The sequence below is a fragment of the Temnothorax nylanderi genome, unplaced genomic scaffold (genome assembly GCF_030848795.1).
Source record: "Temnothorax nylanderi isolate EJ_2023f unplaced genomic scaffold, tnyl_v1.0 TNYL_tig0099_pilon, whole genome shotgun sequence".
Lineage (NCBI taxonomy): Eukaryota > Metazoa > Arthropoda > Insecta > Hymenoptera > Formicidae > Temnothorax > Temnothorax nylanderi.
This window is the reverse complement of record NW_027249161.1, coordinates 564477-573184: the sequence shown is the minus strand read 5'-3', so window position 1 is coordinate 573184 and position 8708 is coordinate 564477. Positions and strand designations below refer to the sequence as shown.

The 8708-nt window shown below is 38.0% G+C and overlaps 1 protein-coding gene across 4 annotated transcripts in view; it reads left to right on the top strand.

Moving 5' to 3' along the window:
- The window catches only part of Kair1d (Kainate-type ionotropic glutamate receptor subunit 1D), a 134612-nt gene that overhangs the window by 85073 nt on the left and 40831 nt on the right, over window positions 1–8708 (top strand). The window lies entirely within an intron of this gene.

The window sequence follows — 8708 nt, the reverse complement described above, 5'->3', positions numbered from 1 at the left end:
TGATTCGCCACTCTAAGAAAGAGTAAAATTGCGCTCTAGGTATAAATTGGAGTAAAATTCCATTTGGAGTAAAAGGGTGCACACTTTTCGAGTGCAGTAGCTAGCGTCGATAGGATTAAATTATGTCACTCTATAATTTTGAATGGAAAATTTCTCTATTAAAGTCATCTATCAGTCGATCTTTAGTGAATCATGACTCACTATAGCTTTAGAGTGAGATCGTATCACTCCGGTAGGATTAACGAGATTCCCACTGTCCCTATCTACTATCTAGCGAAACCACTGCCAAGGGAACGGGCTTGGAAAAATTAGCGGGGAAAGAAGACCCTGTTGAGCTTGACTCTAGTCTGGCACCGTCCATCCGTTAACCAACAGACGCATTCGCATCTATGCCTATATAACTATAGATATTTGAGTTGTTACTTTCGCCCCGCGTTACTTTTGACCCCGCTCTACCCTACTTTCTCAATATATTGTATAAAGTTTAGATGATGTATATTCGTATGTCGTGTTCTTTATAAAATAATACAATTATTTCATCGTAAGATATATTATAAAGATATTACAGATTTTATGTTTTATGAATACACACTTTCATTTTGGATGAGCGCAAGTGTCTTCGGCGCGCAACCTCGAAGATGAGGCAGGCTCCCTTCCAGCAAAAGTTTAACCCGAACCACCCCCCGATCGAGCTAACGTGAGTTTGAGCACGACTCGCGCACTGAAACTCCGTCGTTGTGCGGCCAAGTAACTCGTGGGAATTTGCAAACTAACTGATGGAAACCTCATTTCGCGGGAGCCGGTCTTCAGGGTAATGCTCGTAGCGTCGCGTCTCCTGCGGAGAACTAACGGAGCCGAATGGATACCAGATACGTAAGAGTGGACTTAAATGACATCGCCCTTCTTCTTTTCCCTGCTCCTGGCAAGGCGGGATAAGAAAACTGAAAGTTTTCGATGATAAAATTTGCGAGAAGAAAAGGGAGTTTCAGTCGTCGCGAAAAAGAATTGAACAATAAGCAAAAATTGTTTTATAAGACATGCACCTGCGATTCGAAAATTGAGATGTTAGAAAGCATACAAAACTATATAATATGTCGTACAAACAGCCTACTTGCATTTTTTTTTCCACGCTGTAATTGTTTAACACTATAGAACTAGAGATTAATCTATATTTATTTCTACCAAAGAAATCTTAGAAAATAAAAGAGAAAACAAATTAAAAAAATTAATCATCTATGTAATTTCAATAAAAGTCAAGGAAAATTTCAAAAATTAAGATGTTTTAAAAATGAGTAATAAATTATTAAAAAATGTCAAACGGGTCATTATGACTTCCTCGGTAGTTCTAGTGTTTAGCAAAATATGCCATACGTTTAGTGATAAAAATTTGAATTTGATTATGTAAAGTATGTTCGCTTTTCAATAGATATTTAATTTGTGTAATAATTAATATGGGTTAATACATGGGATTATAAAAGTTTCAAAAAAGTTTCAAATGTCATAAAGCAGTGAAAGTTACGTTTTCGTGAAGACGGATCTTCCTTTGCATTTGACATTGTGTTTTGTATTAATATCGCAACAAGAGTTGAAAGAATCGATCGCCCTGGATACGAAACGAGAGAAGAATTGCCTTTCGAGGGATGAAAAAGGTCTTTCACATTGTTCACGTAAGTGATATCGATTAAAGATCTATAAAGATTTGTGACCGCTTGAAAAGTGCTTACATCGCAGAAGACAATGGATTTAGTCCGTTAATATTTCAAACAGACTTTCTGGCGCGGCCATTAAAGAGCCACACAGTTCTCCTGATTTTCTCCGCTTCCTCGTTACGGAGAGGAATCGTCTACTTTACGATACTTCACATGGTAACATTATTAACGAAGCAAGAAGCTGGCAAAACGCGGCAGCTCTCAGCCGCCACGATCGAAGGCACGGGAGTAAATAATTCGTAAGCACAAAGCGCTTTTTGGGGCGCGACGACGGGCTGTGGTGGATCGTTCTTGCGGAGATTACGAAGATCGCGCGGAGTCTGGCGCAAAACAATGGGAAAATTTATAATATCTTGACGGGTTTCTCGTTGAACTTTGGCAGCCAAGATATCTCTCTTACTGTCTCTCAACGTATCTGGAATTGCAAATAAACGCGATAAAAGTGCCCTTAACGAGCCTTTGCGCTCGCATAATCGGATGTGTTGCACAAATTATATTTCCGTGGAATTTATAAGCACGTAAACGGGCTGTTGTAAAGAAACTTTGATGTTGATGAACATATTTCCGCAATTCAAAAATGAAATGCGTAAACATAACGTAGCGTAACATAAATGAATGGATACGATTCTATATTTTTACTCTATTTATATCTTTTTTTTTTTTGCAACCGGAAAAAATGTGGAGTCACACTTTGGAGAGATATATTTCTGTCAGGAGGATTCGACGATGACACGTCGTTAGATCAAACGGTCAAGGCAATTCCTTTGTATGCATGGCTGACCATAAACCGCGCGACACTTATTTCTCCGTCAAAGAAGCAACGGTATCCACGCATTGTACGTAAAATTGGAAGTTTATTGCGCAATTCCCCGCGCAACAGCACAGCGATATTTTCGACGAAACGCTCGGCGGACTGCAATGCGTTATTCCGCCACTCGGTATGTTTGGTACTTACGTCTTACGTCCCGTCGGGGCTTCTTTGCTTATTTCTATCCAGTCAGTCGCGCGGCATGTGTCGCGCATGAAAGATTACTTATCCAAGTTAGATGCAACGCCGCGAAAGAGATACCAAGATCCCCGCGAATATCCACGGTAGTCAATCTCTATTTCTGTGATTGACCGTAAGATGTTACGTCACTCTTATTACACCATAATTTCGCCAGTAAAAATATCGAAATTGTAAATCATGTAACTCCCATATGATGATTTTTAATAACGTGGTTACCAATTGGATAGTAATTTTTTTACTACGCGAAATAGCCATTCGTGCAAAATGTACGTGTGAAAACAATGCAAAAATCTTGTATACATTTGCCTTGATATGACTTATCGAACGCCGGTCTTATAGAATCGGCGATAATTACCACAAACTCGTGTAACAAAAAAAATATTACAAAGCTTCTGCAGAGTAAAGCGGATATGTTCAATCACGTATAAAAACGGATATACATATAGAATGTTTGTAAATATCATTCTTTAATTATTAATCAGTATGACTTTCAAAAGGTAGTTTTTTGCTCTGAACTGAAACATAAAGGGCATTCGATATTTTGCACCGTAATCTACAAAGAAATTTATAATAAGCAAGTATACACTTGCTTCATACATGTGTAAAATACAAACTCGGATTTCTCCAATTTAAATGAAAGAGCAAACTCGCGTATTATCGCGAATTGACAAAACAAACAGCAATGTCAGTTTCTAATGTATAAGGGATTAACATGAAAATTTATAGTTGTTAGTCCATTATGATCCTCTTAATTAGTGTTACACATTGGAGAGTTTCCATGTTACTGATATTATGGCGATTAAAGTTAATTAAAAATTATATGTAACTCTAACAACAATCTATACCTTCGATACATATACCAAGCAGATGAAAGCACTGATTCTTAACAATAAACTAAGCGCATGAATTAATCGATACAAATATATGCGATTGAAGCTCGCGACTATAATGTGACGGAAAGACGATTATAAAGCTAGTAAAGCTCATTAAAGCTCATATAACTAAGGAGCTTGGAAACTAACAATGTAGAACAAATTTGTAGCGATTTGTGTATCGTGACATAGACCCAGTGAAAAAAAATTCAAAAAAACGGACGAGAGACAAATGTACACGAATAATCGTTTTTATCAGGTAGAGTGAGCTTTGTTGCTTTCTTTTTTTATTACAGTCGAAACTTTTGCCGAAGATATCCGATCTAGAACGTAATAAACGCGCGTCTTCCTGACGACGTAGACAAGCGGAATAAATTACTTTCTTCATTCCCGAACGTAGTTTTCGCTCCGAGTCCGAGTGACCTTCTTTCAGTTTATCTTCGGTACCGACTAGTCTAGTAGCCGCCGAGGTATCGATTATTTCTGCGTTCCAACCGAGTTGCTCAACGCAAAAAGGGAATGATCGTCCGTGAGGCACCGGGAAACGAAGCCGGAAAAAAACAACCGCCGAGGAAGGAGTATCCATTAAGTAATTAATGTTACGGTAACAAAGCGCGCACAAAGAATTGAAGCTCACTATATTAAGCGCGCATTCTTGCACAGCTTCTGACTTTATTTGTTTTAAAATGCAACCAATTAATACCTTTTTAATTTCGATCACACTTGTAACAAATTTTATATTTAAAGTAAATAAGGACAGTTACAGACTTACTTTTCTATTTTAGATACTAATTAATAAAAGGAAGGAATTTTTATTAAAATAACACGTCTACAGTCAAGATAGAAACTGTAACATTAATTACATAGCAAATATTCCTTAGAAATTTCTTTAACTTCTTGATATTTTACGAAAAATTCTTCTTTAGAGAGAGATAATTTGATTTTTTTTAAATAAAACAATTATAGAAATAACTGTAAATTACAAAACAGTAGCTCTTCGGAGAACATTCGTTTTTTTATAATCGAAAAACAAATACATTGGTTACAACTGTTTCATGTAAAACATTTCTTTGCAACAAGAATGAAGGCAGCGCTTTTCCTGAACATTTACAAGTCCATTCAGTATAAGATAAACGTGGCGTGAAACCTCTCGCGTCTACTAAGTTTCGTCAACTGCGAATGAATTGGCGCATTGACTGGTTGCAACCAGTTATTTAGAGTAGTAATCCGACTCTGCCTGGCGTACCCGCGGACGGGTGTCAAGTGTGGTTAACCCAATTTTCCATTTCTACTTATATCACGGCGAAGCGATCTAGAAACTAGACAGGAAATGACCGAGTAAGTTAATTAAGCGAGACTCTGTTGGCGAGAGACGCGACCGCGAGCCGTAATTAACTCATTAACGTCTGGGATAAGGGAACAATGAGAGATCGGCGACCGTCGTCGCCGTCTCCCAGACAGGATGAATTAGAGCGAGGAATAAAATTCGTCGTCGTCGTCGTCGTCGGTGCGCGTCGTCGCTCATCGCGATACCTTGAACTCCGTGCAGCGTTGCTTTGATGCGAAATTAATCCACGAGGTGAAATTATTCTCCGTTTTATGAAGCGCTTCCGCATTCGCTCCTCCGGAGCGCTTTGGATGATGGGAGCTTGCACTTTTGCTCGCACCGCCGATTCTCTCTCGCCACCGCCACCGCCACCGCCACCGCCACGAAGCAGGAGGAGATATGCGTCCGTAACGCGTCCGGCGCGGCGCGGCGCCTGACGCGAAAAAGAGACGAGAGTCGGCAGGACGATCCATCCTGGGGCATGGGCGTGGCGAGGACCCCGGGTTCATATTTCGCACGTATACCCGCCGCCGTTTCGGAAACGTCACAAACTGATGCTCGGACACGTGCAACATATCTCCGAGTAAAAAACCGCGGCTGATAAAGCCGTTGCAATATATAACTCGACTTTGTCTGGTCGTATGTACGACCTGGCACGCAATTTTTCACGTCGTAAAGAGCCCTAATTGAGATCCGCGCCGATGTTCGCTGCAGGATCCAATTAACGTGAGTTTACCTCAGTTTTTAATTAGGGAATTCCATGTAATGCGGCAAATTGTTTAAGTTTCATGGTACGCGACTCTTTTCGGAACAGTTACAGATTAATTAAATTTCTAAATCGAAAATTATCATCCCTCGCTCTTTTCCTCCCTGTTCCAGCTTTATTTATAGACTAATAATAAGAAATGTATTTTATCCAATTTATAAATGTTAAATGTTTAATTAAAACTTACATTTTTTAATTTTCACGAATAGATATCTAATCGGGTCACATTAAAAAAATTTTTATATTACAAAAATTATATACCTATATGTCCAGTTTTGGAAAGTTATAGATCTTTTATGCAGCACTTAAATTCAAAAAATTATTCACCTAATTTACATAATTTACATCGATAACTGTGATAAGATGTCCTAATTCGAATCTACTTTTGCAGAGTTTGTCAAAGAGATAAAGAATATCTTGGAACATTCTAAATATCGCTGTGCGCTTATCCGTCTCACGATTACGCCCGATGTATGTTATACTTTTCCAACTGCGGTTACTTTGAGAATACAGTTTCACACGACTGCCGGATAAGCTACAAAGAAGAACACTATCTCGAGGACGAAGCGTCTTATTCAACCGTGAACTCGCGAGACGATCGTCCCGCGATATATATCTCCCGCGTCCAATGATCAAGCAGTTAGGTGATTCTACTCTTTCTTAGACTGTCTTGAGAAGCGTCACTTGGTCGTTTTAGGAACTTGAAATTCGTGTCGCGAGCAGAGAATTTTAGGAAAGAGAGAAATAGAGAGAGAGAGAGAGAGAGAGAGAGAGAGAGAGAGAGAGAGACTCCGTCTATCTTTCTGCGCTAGAGGGGAGATATTTATCTTGCTTCCACGAGTCGAGTGCAGCTCTCTTAAAATTATAGGCGACGCGAGAAAATTTGTTCCGTCGCGCATCTGTACGGTATTCCTGCGGCAACTCCGCCGAGCAGACCCGGAAATAAGCCGCGCCGCATCTCCTTTATTGCTTCTACCGGCGCTCTTATCGCCTTAATTCCAAGCGTGCAGCGTTAAGGGCGTACTTGTTTCTCACGTTTACGCGCGAACTTCGCGACTTCGTCTTCGTTGCCCCGTTTTGAGCGGGACTTGACCAATTTATGATAATAATGTACGTCGCAGTAACATTACGTGTCTATTATGGGCGAACTGTTCTCCATCTTGAGTAAAAAAGCCGAATCTCTCAAAAACCATTATTGATCTTATTGATCTTATTGATATTATGGATAAATTATCCTCTATGTACTACAATATTATATTAGAAAAGTACTATAAACACAACGATTTTCATATAATAAGAATGAAGCGTCTTTATGTTAAAGTTGATTAAAGAATTCTTGAGAAAAAAAAGCGATACTATGCTTTTTTGTATAGCAAGAATAATCTAATGTAATACTGTGATGTCTTAATTTTCTTAACAAATCAAAGACTATGGCTAATAAAACTTGATAAAATGTATTAATAATTATATTAAAGAGGAGAAGAAATTGTGCATATATTATATTATATTTAAATTTTTTAATAAATTTTTAATTCAGTTTCGATGTAGCTTTGTTACAAGAAGTATCTAATAATTTTTCAAATTTCGATTTAGCTTCAAAATGGAAAAATAATTTTATAAAAAGTACCGTTCTAAAATCAAAATTAAGTTACATTGAAACAAAATAAAAGTTTGGATTTTACTTGGAGATTACATATCACGTTAGCGTATGTCTTTCAAACAGGTATGCCACGGCAAATTAAATAATTCAAGAGAACAGAGTTCAAATTATATCGCTGTGAGCTTTTACAAATTTTAACGTAACAAGTACGGGAGAGCACATACCGGGTTTCTACCACAGATATGTCTTAAGGAAATATAACTGGGAATTTTTTTTCAAAAGGTACTTAATTAATGTCCTACATGAAAGTACTCGCCTACATGATGTTATTCAAGACAGGACGTTTGGGGATAATTCGTTGAAACAACGGACGTAATATAACAAAGGGAATGGAATTCTGCGCGTTTTTCCACGAACGTAGCAAGATGGCCAAGCTCGCGGAACAGACCGACATTGTGACAAAGTATTGCGCGGAGTACCGTCCTTCTTGTAGACCGGTCCAATAGAGAAATTCATCCGACTCAGCGCCAAAGGAGCCTCCCGAGACTCGCTAAAAGAAAAGGCATGACGTAACGCAGCCTCGCTGTAACTGACGCAGTGATTCTCTCCCTCGGGGCGACCTAAGAGTACATAACAACAGGAAGCTCGCTTATCTTCCCTCACCCTCTGTCCCAACTTCTGCATCCGCTTCACTCAAAACCGACTCGCCAAGTTGGATCTTCGCTGAGGAAATCCCGTCGACAGGTAGTAAGATCGCCAAAGGTATAACAAGACAGCAGATAATTAACAGGAGAAAATAAATTATTCTATTGAATGCGTATACTTAAAGTCCACTTAACTTCAACCGAGTCGTCCTTTGAAAGGATTACCGAAGCAAAATCATAATTATTTAAGCAGATCTACTTCACAGTATTTGAAAAGGAAAATAACTTTTCAAACTTTTATTTTAAAAAAAATGCAAAATATCCACGTACACAAAAAATTGCTATTTAAAGCACTGTAAAATATCTAAATAAAATGTATTTAAGATATTTACTCACATTTCTTTTTAATTTTAAACGATATTAACAATATAATGCATTTGTATAGTCCAGTAACAATAAATATATGTCAGCTGCAATCCATTCAAATTTTTTTATATTCCATACAAAAATTTTCTTAGCTACGACGCTAAAGATTGTTCTTTATAATATTTTATAATGTTATTAAAAAAATACTCGCTCAAGTTTTATATGCAACTTAAGGGGACTACAAGGCAGTCATATTTGTCGAAAAACTCTTGGGAATTTATTATAAAGAAATGAATTGAAACCGAGACTTGTCCTTTACGCTTGAAAACAATTGAGCATGCTCACAATGTATAATTTCGGACTGAATCTCTAAAAAAGAGCTGTTTGATTTTTATTCTCAAAAACTAGAGTTTGC